The following is a 15,222-nucleotide window of genomic DNA, read 5'->3' as shown; positions in this document are numbered from 1 at the left end:
AAGCAAAGTGCCCATGGCCCCCTGCAGTAGACAGTTATCCCTTTTTAGTCCACACCCCAATGCTTCAGAATTCCACAAATGAAATTAGCAATTCCTTCAAAAGTGACTATGAAAGCACCTGGGAGTTGATTTGCATGTTCTCCTCATTACAGATTCAATAGACAATAGGTGCAGGAGTAGGCCATTCGGCCCTTCTAGCCAGCACCGCCATTCACTGTGATCATGGCTGATCATACACCATCAGTACCCCATTCTTCCCCTCTCCCCATATCCCTTGACCCCGCTATCTATAAGAGCTCTATCTAACTCTCTCTTGAATGCATCCAGAGACTTGGCCTCCACTGCCTTCTGGGGGAGAGCATTCCACATATCCACCACTCTCTGGGTGAAAACGTTTTTCCGCATCTCTGTTCTAAATGGCCTACCCCTTATTCTTAAACTGTGGCCTCTAGTTCTGGACTCACCCATCAGCGGGAACATGCTTCCGGCCTCCAATGTGTCCAATCCCTTAATAATCTTATATATTTCAATCAGATCCCCTCTCATCCTTCTAAATTCCAGTGTATACAAGCCCAGTCGCTCCAATCTATCAACATATGACAGTCCCGCCATTCCAGGAATTAACCTTGTGAACCTACGCTGCACTCCCTCAATAGCAAGAATGTCCTTCCTCAAATTTGGAGACCAAAACTGCATACAATACTCCAGGTGGGGTCTCACTAGGGCCCTGTACAGCTGCAGAAGGACCTCTTTACTCCTATACTCAATTCCTCTTGTTATAAAACCCAGCATGCCATTAGCTTTCTTCACTGCCTGCTGTACCTGCATGCTTGCTTTCATTGACTGATGTACAAGAACACCTAGATCTCGTTGTACTTCCCCTTTTCCTAACTTGACTCCATTTAGATAGTAATCTGCCTTCCTGTTCTTGCCACCAAAGTGGATAACCTCACATTTATCCACATTAAACTGCATCTGCCATACATTTGCCCACTCACCCAACCTGTCCAAGTCACCCTGCATTCTCATAACATCCTCCTGACATTTCACACTGCCACCCAGCTTTGTGTCATCACTGCACACCCATGAATTCATGGGAACTTTTCATCTGGGAAAGTTTTTGCAGTTTCAGAAATTTTCCTGTCTTTCATCTGTTACTTCTCCTGCCCAGGAGCACCCCACATTATTGGTACCACTCCCAGCCCTGCCTATTTGTGTATGAGTGAATTACAGTTGTTTATTCCTGACAGTACTGATGCCTTAATCTCTCTCCCAGCATCTCTGTCCTGTTTCTAACCGTACTGCAGCCTTTACCCTGTCTTTCTCCGCACTGTTCATCTTGGCCCTTACTTGTATCCCCTCCCTCTCACTAATTCCATAACCCAATACTAAATTATCACCATCTCATCCTCACCTGTCTCCCTTCGGCCTCCTGCTCTCTCCCCAACTGCTGCCTCTCAGCGTACTCCACTGCACATTCATCCCTCTCCTGCAGGTGACACTGTGATTTTTCCCCACATCTCCTCTGCCCAACTTTTCCTCCAGTTCCACTTCACTCCCCCCACACATCCCTTTACCCCTCAACCCTTCTGACCCATCATCCTTCCCCATTCCACTTGTTTCCCCTTCTGGCTCCCTCAATCACCTTTCTCATCCTCCAAAAACCTTTCTCACTCCCCACCCAAAGCACTCCACCATCTTCTATTCCACCCCATCGCTCTTCCATCTCCACCTTCCCACTTTGCCCTCTCTCTGGGTCACTCTGCCCTTCTGCTTCACTCTGCCCCATCTCTCCCCTCCATCCCTCTATATCCTCTCCATCTTTCTTTCCTCCTTCCAGTCCACTCTTCCCTGCTGCCTCTACCTCTATTCCCACCCACCAGCACAATCCCTATCCCCCTCACCCTCTCTGCTTCTCTAGTGCACTCAACCACCCCCTTCATCCATTCCCCGCATCCTTGCCTCTCTGCTCACTTGTTGACCCCCACCTCCCGGTTCTTAACACCCACACAATCCCATATCCCCACCCCTCTCTCATCCCTGTCACCTCACATCCTCTCCCACCCTCGTCTGCAATCCCATACTCTATCCCATCCTCCATTCACCAAAACCCCACCTCCCCTCATCCCCATCCTCTGTCCCCAACCCCTCAGTTCATCTCACACCACCTATCACCTCCCTCATCCCCTCAAATCATCTCCTATCACCTCCCTCATCCCGTCTCCTAACCCTCAAACCATCTATCACCTCCCTCATCCTGCCTCCAACCCCTCAAACCATCCCCATCACCTCCCTCATCCTGTCCCCTACCCCTCAAACCATCTATCACCTCCCTCATCCTGCCTCCAACCCCTCAAGGCATCCCGGTTGCCATTGCCCCGCCGCTCCCCTTCCCCCCGATCGGAACCCCGGGCCCCAGCTGAAAGCGGCCGCTCTCCCTCCCTCCCTCCCTCGGCGGCCGTGCTCTGCGACCCGGAAGCAGTTGTCCGGGGAATGCGCTTGCGCTGCGGCCTGTGCTCTCCCTGAAGCGGAGCCGCTCTCAGCCTCAGGCCGAGTCCGAGTGTCTCCCGGGCACCCGCTGCCTCGTCCTTCCTGTCCTGGCCTGGCCGGGCCTGCGGTATGCTGCTTGGAAGAGGAACGTGAGTACCGATCCGATGAGTCGGGTGTTGGGTGGGGAGAGAGAGGACCAGAGGGACGCGGAGCGAGTTCCGTGTTTGTAAACAGTGGGATCGGTGATCGGCGCGGTTTCCCAGCGGAGGACGCGACTCACCCCGAGCCACAGCGGGCAGAAACCCCGCAGGTCAGTGACCCCCACCCCAGCCACGGAGTGAGAGAGTTTCCCTCACCGGACAGTTTCCCCCACACCGACCTCATCCGCTCATCCACCCCTGGTATTCGCACCCGGGACCGCCCACCCTGCATCCTGACCATCTCACCTCCTCCCACCCACCCTGACCATCTCACCCCCTCCCACTCACCCTGACCATCTCACCCCCTCCAACCCCACTCTGACCATCTCACCCCCTCCAACCCCATCTGACCATCTCACCTCCTCCCACCCACCCTGACCATCTCACCCCCCTCCCACTCACCCTGACCATCTCACCTCCCCACCCCACTCTGACCATCTCACCCCCTCCAACCCCACTCTGACCATCTCACCCCCTCCCACTCACCCTGACCATCTCACCTCCCCACCCCACTCTGACCATCTCACCCCCTCCAACCCCACTCTGACCATCTCACCCCCTCCCACCCACCCTGACCATCTCACCTCCCCACCCCACTCTGACCATCTCACCCCCTCCAACCCCACTCTGACCATCTCACCCCCTCCCACCCACCCTGACCATCTCACCTCCTCCCACCCACCCTGACCATCTCACCCCCTCCCACCCAACCTGACCATCTCACCCCCCCACCCCACTCTGACCATCTCACCCCCTCCCACTCACCCTGACCATCTCACCTCCCCACCCCACTCTGACCATCTCACCCCCCCACCCACCCTGACCATCTCACCTCCCCACCCCACTCTGACCATCTCACCCCCTCCAACCCCACTCTGACCATCTCACCCCCTCCCACCCACCCTGACCATCTCACCTCCTCCCACCCACCCTGACCATCTCACCCCCTCCCACCCAACCTGACCATCTCACCCCCTCCCACCCAACCTGACCATCTCACCCCCCCACCCCACTCTGACCATCTCACCTCCCACCCCACTCTGACCATCTCACCTCCTCCCACCCACCCTGACCATCTCACCTCCTCCCACCCAACCTGACCATCTCACCCCCTCCCACTCACCCTGACCATCTCACCTCCTCCCACCCACCCTGACCATCTCACCCCCTCCCACCCAACCTGACCATCTCACCCCCTCCCACCCCACCCTGACCATCTCACCTCCTCCCACCCAACCAGACCATCTCACCCCTTCCCACCCCACTCTGACCATCTCACCCCCTACCACCCACCCCACCCTGACTATTTCACCCCCTCCCACCCACCCCACCCTGACCATCTCACCCCCTCCCACCCTCCCCATCCAGACCATCTCACACCCTCCCACCCCACTCTGACTATCTCACCCCCCCACCCACCCCACCCAGACCATCTCCCACCCACCCCACCCACACTGCAGTCAGACTGGACTGGACCTCCACTGTTTCCCCTCGCATCCGGTATAGCAACTATACCCCGCTTGGGTTTCTGTCATAGTCCTCACAAACCACCCCCTCTCCCTCCACCTGGTCAGAGCTTCACCTTTTCCCTACCTATGTCTCATGTCCCTATCTATGGTGCTCTTCATCTCTTAGTTGCTATCCCTGCCTGAATCACATTCCCATCTGAACTTCCCCACGTCTATTTGAATATTCCTCTCTATCCTCCCCACACCTGCCCAAGTCCCTTTCACCAGCTCTGTCTGGGTCTCTTTGACACCTTTGCCATCTCTGCCTGGGTCCGTGTTGCTGTTGTTGCCTGGGTCTCATTGACATCTTCACCTCAACTGCTGTTGCCAGGGCCATTGTCCTGTCTGGGCCTTAATGCACTCTCTGCTCAATTGCTTGTTCTTGTCTCTCCTTGGACTCCCATCACTGTCCTTGTCCAGAACCCCATCAGCATCTCTACCTAGCTTCCTGCCATTGTATTTGCCTGAACCAGCATGGATAGCTTCATTCACCTCAACACTGAACTGATTAGATGACCTATAGACTCACTTTCACGGACTCTACAGCTCATGTTCTCAGTATTATTTATTTACAAGTTAATTGTTATTTTTTAATATTTACAGAATTGCCTTCTGCACATTGATTGTTTGTCACTTTTTGTATGTAGTATTTTTATTGATTATATTGTATTTTTGTTGTACTGTGAATGCCCATATGAAAGGTAATCCCAGGATAGTATTTGGTGATTTACTTACTTTGACTCTCTAATGTCTCCTGCCATTTCTGTCCTGGCCCTACCAGCATCACTTGCACCCCCCCCCCCCCCTCCCATTCTAACACCTGCACCCTAGCCACCCCTGTCCCAAGCCCTGTGTACCCATCACTCTCACAGTTGCCATCACCCCCATTCTCCTTCCTCTCCCACCCCCTCATTCACCTCCCCACCCCCATCTGCAATTCATTACTTTATATTCATAGAATCATAGACCACTGTAGCTCAGAAACAGGCCTATCAGTCCATCTAATCTGTGCTGAACTATTATTTTGCCTAGTCCCATCGACCTGCCCCTAGACCATAGCCCTCCATTTATTCCATGTACCTATCCCAATTTCTCTTAAGTGTTGAAATTGAACCTGTGTTCACCAGTTGCCCTGGCAGCTCATTCCATACTCTCACCACCCTCTGAATGAAAAAGGCCCCCTCATGTTTCCCTTAAACATTTCATTTTTTATCCCAACCTTGCTGTCCACTACAGCCTCCCAATCCTGGTGTCATCTGCAAATCTGTTGCTCTAGTTGACCACATTATCATCCAATCATTGATATAGATGACAAACATGGACCAGCACCAATCCTTGCAGAACACTGCTCGTCACAGTCAGAGGCAACCATCTACTTCCACTCTCTGGCTTCTCCCATGAAGCCAATGTCTAATTCAGTTTGCTACCTTATCTAGGTCTTTGACACTCTCTCTGCCCGTGCCCTAATAACATCTTGGCCAAGCCCTTTGTGGTTCTTCCTGAGTTCCAGTGCTTTCTCTGGCTGGGTCCCCTTCTGTTCAAACTGTAACCACCCTCTCCCTGTCTTTACCCCAAAAACACCTGAGAATCTAGCCCCATCTCTGTCTTTGAACAAGAGCTAGAACTGTTGCCTCCTGGTCCTGGACCCACTTTCCTATTCTGGCTCCAATTTCCATGACCATATCCACCTCCCATCCCTTGTTCAGCCCACTGGTGTCTCTGTCTCCATATCTCTATTTCTGAACTAGTAAATTTTTCTCTCCACCAGCCCTTTTATGTCCAAATTCCCTCGGACAACTCTGGTTTGTATTATTGCTTGAGTCCTTTCACACTACAACTAACCCTTGTCTTTGACTCAGTGCTCCCACCCTCTTTGCTTGATATCCACAGCCCCTTTGCCTGTCCGTTCATGAATAATGCTTCCTGGCTGTTCTTAATTATAAGACCATAAAACAGAGGAGCAGAATTAAGCTATTTGGCCCATCGAGTCTGCTCCACCATTCAATCATGGCTGATCCTTTTTTTTAACCCCCTCCTCAGCCCCACTCCCTTTTCATTCCGAGAATCATCCTTGTGAACCTCCTCTGGACCCTCTCCAATGCCAGCACATTGTTTCTTAGATGAGAAGCCCAAAACTGTTCATCTTTAGAGTGTTTTGCACAAGGATTCCCAAGTCCCTTTGCATCTCAATTATCCAAGTCCATTGAATGACACCCAAACTCTGTTTAAATCCAACCATCAATCTGCTTGGTTTCTACTCATCTTTGCCTGGGCCTACAGTTCCTGTCTCCATCTGCCTCATTCTCTGCTTGACCACTCCTCCTCTGCTCTAGACTATAACTCTCGCTGTTTGTGGGTTTGACTATCTGCCCAGTTTCACCCCCTTCTTCGTAACACAACCCTCCTTTTTCCCCTTCTGTCCTGTGGGAAGTCTTGTCATCAGAAAGGGGCTGTCTCTGCTCCAAGGCTGACCAAGTTTAAGGAATGTATTTTATTTGAAGAGCTCATCTTAGCTTTAAGTGTCAGATGTAGTTTTCATATTTGTGTATGAAATGTGGTCATTTGATGAGATGGGGACTGGAGACTAGTTCTTTATCTGCTGTTTAAGTAAGCATGTCTGAGTTTTGCAAATTAATGTGTTGACAAAAGATACAGATACCTACTGCAAATGTAAACATCCAAAGCTGTTTTGACTGAAAGAGGTAGTCTAAGGCTGATACAGGAGAATCTGCAGATGCTGGGAACCTGGAGCAGCGCACGCCCACGTACACACGACTCTGGAGGAATTCAGTAGGTCGGCAGCTTCAAGGGAGGGGAATAAACAGTCCATGATTCGGGCCGAGATCCTTCATCAGGACTCGAAGGGTTTGAAAAGCTGAATATTTATTCCCTTCCATAAATGCAGCCTGATCTGCTGAATTCTAACAGCATTTTCTGAGTCTCAGCTCACAAATAAATTTAATTATTTTATTTAGCAAGTAAAAGGCAGGCAAAATTTGTTTGATCAGCTTTCGTATGCTTTTGTGTTTGGAAGATTACTTTCTTACGAATGGTATAAATTAATCTGTATTGCCATAGAAGGATCAATAATTAACTTGTTTTGGGACTCTGTCCATTGCCATCATCTTAGTGATGTGATCAGCACATAGAGGAAGCCTCCTCACTTTACCCAATACAAACTTATGAACAAAACAGAATTCCTGAGTTGTTTCTTAACTTGGAAGATGAATTGAATTTCATACAAGATACCTTATTAAAAATAAATCTGGGTAAAGCATTCTGCCACTGTTTTCTTCAAATACTTAATGACAGGATTTCCTGCATTAAATTGAGCCTGTGCATATTTTGTGTTTCTCAGATTCCATGGTCCTCATGTCATTTTGAAGACTAGAAATTATGCAGTTTTCTTTTGGATTTTATCTCTGAGGTATTAAAGCTATCTGAAATATAACATTTGAAAACTAAAAATTCTTTAATGCTCAGATTTGAAAGTTGCAGTATTGGGCAACTATTTCTTCAGAAATGGCCAATGAACAATGTTTAAGCTTTATTTTCAGATTTTTATGTTGCATGACGTCAGTTATTGCAATTCAGTTTATTTTCTTTTTGCTAGAACAGGATAAAATGTTTGTAGGCTCTGGCCATTATACAATAAATCTTAAATTTGTGGTATTTGCTTCTTGGCACAGTACTGATTAAAAAAAATTGAGGAATTTGCTGATCTTTGTTTTGATACATCCAGTACATTTTGTTAATGTGAAGCTGTGAAGTTTATTGTTTATGGTGTATATTATCTGATAATAAATGCAGGCGCACTGGATGTTTGATTTTCAGACAACATGATATATTCAAATGATACAGTATCTGGTATTTACAAAATTTTACTATCCAATGCTTTCTAAAAAATATTGGTACCTCCTAAGTTTTCAGATCACTAAATATCTTTTGAGAGAATGAGAATCATGTTTATTACTACTGGCATATGTGATGAAATTAGTTGTTTTGCAGCAGCAGTGATAAGCCACTTTTAGGCACTGCACAGTCTTCCTGGTAAAGATGTTCATTTTATTGTCATGTGCCATGTCGTATCATGTAGATGATCGTGGTCTTCCATGATCATGATTGTTTTTGGCAAATTTTTCTACAGAAGTGGTTTGCCATTGTCTTCTTCTGGGCAGTGTCTTTACAAGACAGGTGATCCCAGCCTTTATCAATACTCTTCAGAGATTGTCTGCCTGGTGTGAGTGATATGCAATGATAACAAGGATCTGTGATATGCACCCAGTACTTTAGCAAATGGAGTCTTGGGATTTAGAAACACTGGTAATTAAGGAACAACTATATAATTTCAAGGCTGGATAGTGTGTTGCTGCTTTTATCCTTATCGGTAATATAGGCAGTTGTACTATCTGGCGGAACCTTTTTGAGTAATTGCATTTAGATGATATTCACTGCAGCCAGAGTGCACTGATGGTCAAGTGAGCGAATGTTAGAGTGCAGGTGAAACTTCTATTCTCTTGGATGGTTTTAAACTTTTCGAATGTTGTTGGATTGTTCCACTGTGACTTTGTGGTAGTGAAAAGGCTTTAGGGAGTCAGATGTAAGTTGTTTGCTGCATGTTGCTGAGTCTTGGACTTATTCTTATTCTCTTCTGCCCCTTACACCATTGGTGTTTAGGGCAGCAATGAAGGTACTCTGTCTCTGGTGGTGTTCAGGGCTTCCTTCATCATGTCAATAGCTCAGTTTTCTCTACTGTCAGTCATGCAAGTCCCAGGTGGCAACTCAGGAATACCATTGCACTCAGATGTAGGACAAACAAGAAATGCTGGAAATTGAAGCAACACCCAAAATGTTGGAGGAGCTCAGTTGGCCAGGCAGCATCTATGGAAAAAAGTACAGTTGATGTTTCGAGCTGAGACCCTTCAGCAAGACGAAGGGTCTCAGCCTGAAATGTCGACTGTACTCTTTCCATAGATACTGCCTGGCCTGCTGAGTTCCTCCAGCATTTTGCAAATGTAGAAGGATTCTTCATTGCTGTTTCTGTAACAGTTTTGTTTGACCAGTTGGTTGTTAGCTCCAAGTGAACCCCCGAACCTGGAGAAATGATTAGTCTGGCCTCTACCCTTTGATCTGTTTGGTATGGGTGACCCTGCCAAGAGCCAAAGCAAAAAGCCCTGACTCCAGCCAACATAGCAATGTGGGTCATTGAGGAATGCAAGCTTCCAAACCGAATGGCAAGGTTGTGGTCTTCTTGGAGGCACTGTTCTTTTGCCATGGTATTTTTTTCATTGGTCCAGTTAAGATGCATGCTATAGGATGTTGATTGTTTGGTACTGGAGATGACCATGCTGTTGAGTATCAGTGTTCATACAGCAATCCAGCCCACCCGTATTGTGTAGGTATTGATATATGTCGGCCTAGATTGCTTCATTTCCTGTGAAGCTGTGAATGCGATTGAATGTACTGCAATTTTTAGTTGACTGAAGCGTGTCAGAACAGCCAAACATATCAGTAATGCTTCTGAATATGTAGATTGTTGTGCATGACAGGTTTGTGTGTTGAAAACATGACACAGCATATAATTATAATTTTCTATTCCACAACAGTTTTCACAAAGTACCATCATCTGTTCCCATTTCTGCCAAATATCTTTGTCTATTTGTCTACTTCACGTCATTTTTGGGGATAAGCCTCTGCTGTTTGTTGATGGTTTTCTTTTATATTCTAATGTCTAATGTCTGAACTTAGACATTAAAAGAGAAGGACATGAAGGAATGCATTTGGCATGAGTCTCCTCGCCTTTTGCTCAATATTGCATTAGGGTTATATAAGATATCTCAAAACATATCACATCGAGGAGGTCATTAGGACAAATTATTTAATAAATATCTTGGCCAAAGGTGCAGAGTTTATGGAATATCTTAAAGGAGAAGAAAGTGGAAAGATTTGGGGATGGATTGTATAACCCTTAAGTGCTTTCCACAGAAATTTACCATCTCAAAGTTCTACCTCTTGTCCCTTCCAACTGCAGCTTTTACTAATGCCTTGCCAGTAGTATAAAAATAAACAACAGAACAGTGACTAGAAGCATGATCAGAGAAGTAAGGGAGGAACAAATGATAGTGAAGGTAGAAATTACAAGAAAGTTGTGTTGGTGAGGAAAGCTATTTAGCCAGTCTGACTTTCTTTATTTCAAGATAGAACAGTATAGCACAGGATGTCGTGCTGAACCAGATAAAAAGTAAGTTTAAAAAAATAAACAAAAACTAATCCCTCCAACCTACAAATGTCCACATACCTCCATCTCCTTCACATTCATGTGCCTACGTAGACGTATCTGAAAAGCCTCTACCAGCATACCAAGCAATGCATTCCAGGCATCCACCAATCTTTGAGAAAAAACTTAACCCTCACATCCCCTTTGAACTTGCCCCCCTCTCACCTTCAATGCATGTCCTCTGGTATTAGACATTTCTTCCCTAGGAAAAAGATACTCGATCTATGCCTCTCATGGTCTTATAATTCTCTGTCAGATCTTTCCTCAGCCTCTGCTTCTCCAAAAAAAACACAATCCAAATTTGTCCAGCCTCTCATGATAGCACATGGTCTCTTAAACCAGGCAGCATCCTGGTAAAGCTCATCTGCACCTTCTCCAAAGCCTCAACATCCTTCCTATAATGGGTTGACCAGAACTATTTGCAATACCGGGTACTTCAGATGTAGCCTAACCAGAGTCTTATAAAGTAGCAATGTAACCTCTTGACTTCTGAACTCAATGCCTCGACTAATAAAAGCAAGCATTCCATAAGCTGCCTCAACCACCCTATCGATATCTGTAGTCACTTTTGTGGAGCTATGAACTTGGACCCCAAGATGTATAGCATGTTCATTATGTGTCATGTCGTTTGACATGGGCAACCATGGCTTTTCCATTGACCATGATTGTTCTTGCCAAATATTTCTACAGAAGTGGTTTGCTATTGCCTTCTCCTGGGCAGTGTCCTTACAAGATGGGTGACCTCAGCCATTATCAATACTCTTCAGTGATCATCTAACCAGGACTTGTGATATGCACCACATGCATAGTTAATTAAAATAGCAATAAAAGAAACTCAAAACAGCAATTTCTGTCCACTTTGTCTTCCATGAGATTTCTATGAATGTTTCAGTTAACTATCTTGTTTGGTTTTAACATGCTGTCACACTCAAGTTTGGAGCTTTGTAAGATTAAGGAAGCAGATACACACCCATGTAGTATTAGTGTTAGAGTGCTTTGGAAGTTCAGCATATCCTGGTGTCCTTCTGACTTACCATTAATCACAATAGCAGAGGACTTTGTGAAGAGATTTGCGGTGTGTGTAGAATGGTGGTTAATGAAATTAATCCTAATAGTAATCACATCAAGGAATTTAAAGTGTGCTGCAAGTGGAAATTTTGGATTTTAACCTTGATATAAACGGGGTAAATGCAAGCAGCTTTTCCCACTCAGGTTGGGTGAGACTACAAGAGGTCGTGGGTTACGGGTGAAAGGTGAGAAGTTTAAGGGTAACATGAGCGGAAACTTCTTCACTCAGAGGGTCGTGAAGAGTGTGGAATGAGCTGCTAACACAAGTGGTGCGTGTGAGCTTAATTTCAACGTTTAAGAAAATTTTGGATGGATACATGGATGGTAGTGGTATGGAGGGCTATGGTCCTGGTGCAGGTCGATGGGAGTAAGCAGTTTAACATGGACTAGGTGGACTGAAGGACCTGTTTCAGTGCTGTATTTTCTATGACTCTGACTCTAACTTACCTACTAATTGCTATCTATTTATATTGTGCTTCATTATAATAATTAATAGACATATTCTTTTTTCCCCTATTGTCCTGAACTGGTTATCAGTGGAGGCCTAAGTAGATAATTTATTTGCTAGTCATTCTAAAAGATTCAAAGCCTGATTAAAATTCCTGGATCCATAAATAATGCATGTTTTCTAGAATTCAAACTTCCTCTCCCATGTATTTTGTAGCCAGAGAAAAAGATATTTACATTTGTGAGGTGGGAAAAAGTCATCATAAAGTCAATATTTTTCACTGTGTTTACAAAATAGCTTACAAGCCCTGTGTCATCTTTGGCTCAGTGGTAGCATTTTTGCCTCAGAGTCACAAGGTTGTGGGTTTAAACCCTATTTCAGAGCTGGGGTACATATTTTAGTGCAGTGCTATGGGAATATTGCTCTGTTTGAGGGGCTAACTTTGTATGAATCCTTAAACCCGGACCTTGTCTGCACTCTAAGCTGGTAATAAAAGATTGTGGTATTATTTCCAGGAGGAAAAGCTGGTGAAGGTTGGTTCTTGTACCCTGAACAAAAAAAAAGTTATAATAAGAGACATTCAACATTATTTTTGGCATGATTGAATATATTTTCACTTGTCCATTGAAAATTGACAGCTAAGTGTTCTGTAAACTGCAGGAGGAACCCTGTGGGTCAAGTATCATCTGTACTGGGAAATGGACAATTGACAGTTCAGATTGAGGCCCTTCATCTGGACTACATGAATCCCAACGAGTATCAGTGCATTTTGGAGTGAGACATACGGTCTACTTTTGTTTAACAAGCATATAATCTATATATTTTTAAGGAGTGAGTAGGAATGGAATTGTTGTTCATCTTTGCATCTTGTGGCGCATTGGGCTGCAACCTTGCCATTTCTGTAACATTTTTTTTATGAGGCTGCGTTGCTAGCTCGACGCTTAACCCAGCACGGATGGAAAGCTTGTAAGGAGCTGGGCTGGTTTTGAACCCAGGACCACTCACCTCGAAGTCCGGTGTGGATGCTATTATACCACTGGCAAAAAATTCAGTGGAATAGCATTTTCAAAATGTTACACTATAGATGTGCCCCTTTTGGGGATGGTGGCAGACAAATGTTTGCTGCAGTTTACCACATTTGCTATGCAATATGCAACAAAATACAGCATTTTAATATTTTTTAAAAGATTCAAAGTACATTTATTATCAAAGAATGTATGCAGTCTCCAACCCTGAGACTCATCTTCCCAACAGACAGCCACGAAACATGGAATCCCCCCCGCCCCATGCGCTAAACAATATCTGCAACAACAACAAAAACACAGAATATAAAACACAAAACTGAAAGAGTTCAGGCATATTCAGTTCAGTTCCATCACAGTTTAGCTTATGCCTTAAGTTTCTGAACACTATACAGAAAAGTTAAAGCTGGTTTCTTGACTTGCAGCTGACCTATTGACTGTTCATATAATATTGTTTATTTGGTTAGGGTAATAAATAGTACCATGAGTTAAACAATGTTTCATCTTTGGAACCTCATTAGACCTTCCTGGTTTTCTATAAGAAAATACAAACAATCTGGTCACAATTTGACAAAAGATGGCTTGCTGTATATCGGTGAGACTTGATGTAGTTTGGGAGATGGTTTTGTTGAACACCTGTGTTCCATCCGCTACAGAAAGTGGGACTTCCTGGTGGCCAGCCATTTCAATTCTACTTTCCATTCCCATTCCAACATGTCAGTCCATGGCCTCTTCTACTGCCACGATGAGACCACGCTCAGGTTGGAAGAACAACACCTTATATTTCCATCTGAGTGGCCTCCAATCTGATGGCATGAATATTGATTTCTTGAATTTCTGGTAACTGCCCCCCACCCTGCTCCTTTCACCATCCCCTTTCCTTTTTCCCACTCAGAATTGAACTTTGATTCACGTGGTTGTAAGACTGCTGTGTCACCTACAATGCCATAAAATGTTGAAATATTAAGCATAGCAGTTACCTTTGCCATTTTTAAAACTTTTTTGATGTACTATTTGTTTATAGCTCTATAAAATACCCTGCCTACTTCAAGTGCACATTCCTTGCTGTTGTACTTGAAGTGGGGCACTTGAAGTACAAAGGAAATCTTCAGAAATACAAAATGCAACAGTCAGCCTGTCTGTAGTCTTGTAATTGCTGCTTCTATGAATTTCCCAGTGTTTACTTACAGCAGTGTCTTAATTGAGCACTGTAAGAATCCACAATTTACTTACTAGCAATTAGACTCTGTAGCTTTGGAAAGATACAGCTTTGCTTTTTTTTCAGCAGGGATATTATTTTGTTTTCCCTGGCAGCATGCTTCTATCCTCCAACAGTGTGTTCTCTATTGCACTGGGAGATTTTTCATTACCTTTGAGCTATCTAGCGGCTCAAATGTGAACAAATTAAGGCATGTTGTCAGTTGGGATAAGAAACTGCAAAATTTGGATTATAAAACTGCAGGAAGAATTCAGCAGTCCGAGCAGTGTCTGTGGAAGCAGAGGGATGGTTGAGACTCTGCAACATGACAGTCTCGTTTGCAGTCTCCGTCTGAAATAGTAATCATCCTGTATCTCCACAGGTGCTGGTTGGTTCACTCAGCTCTTCAAGCAGCCATGTTTTAGTGCGTTCATTTGTAATGTAGAGAAGCACTTCCCCAACATCAGAAGGTGTTAGATTAAGTATGTCTGGATCTAGAGCCTCAAAAAAGGCAAAGGTTGGACAGACTTAGATTGTCTTCTTTGGAGTGGCAGAGGCTGAGGGGACTTTTGATAGAATTTTATAGGATTGTGAGAGGTATAGATAGAGGAGACGGGGAATATCTTTTTTTGCCAGGGTTGAAATGCCTGATACAGAGGACATGCATCAAAGGTGAGAGGGGGTAGGTTCAAAGGGGATGTGAGGGGTAAGTTTTCTTTTCACTCAGAATGGTAGATGCCTGGAATGCGCTGCTTGGTATGGTGGTTGAGGCAAATACTTTAGAGGCTTTTAGAGACATTTACTTAGGCACATGCATGTAAAGAAGATGGAGAGACACTGCATAGACATTGTGTAGGTAGGAGGGATTATTTTTTGGGGGTTTTAAATTTACTTTAGCTAGTTTGGCACATAATTGTGGGCTGAAGGGCCTGTTCCTATGCTGTACTGTTCTTTGAAATGTGTATTATGTAGATACCAGGTGCTTTGTTACAATGGATTTTTTATCTGCTA

At 45.1% G+C, this 15,222-nt stretch overlaps 1 protein-coding gene across 3 annotated transcripts in view; it reads left to right on the top strand.

Moving 5' to 3' along the window:
• The first annotated feature begins 2,494 nt into the window (after positions 1 to 2,494).
• The window catches only part of frs2a (fibroblast growth factor receptor substrate 2a), a 107,095-nt gene continuing 94,367 nt past the window's right edge, over positions 2,495 to 15,222 (top strand). For 2 of the 3 annotated variants that reach the window (XM_073059690.1, XM_073059691.1), the window contains exon 1: positions 2,495 to 2,639. The gene's annotated coding sequence lies outside the window, so the exon portion shown is untranslated. Of the gene's footprint in view, positions 2,640 to 7,578; positions 7,626 to 15,222 lie in introns of those variants that run through there. The other variant, XM_073059693.1, reaches the window with a different exon arrangement.

Source organism: Hemitrygon akajei, chromosome 10, assembly GCF_048418815.1.
Source record: "Hemitrygon akajei chromosome 10, sHemAka1.3, whole genome shotgun sequence".
Taxonomy (NCBI): Eukaryota; Metazoa; Chordata; class Chondrichthyes; order Myliobatiformes; family Dasyatidae; genus Hemitrygon; species Hemitrygon akajei.
Note: the sequence above shows the minus strand (reverse complement) of the source record. Positions and strands in the feature narration are given on the sequence as shown.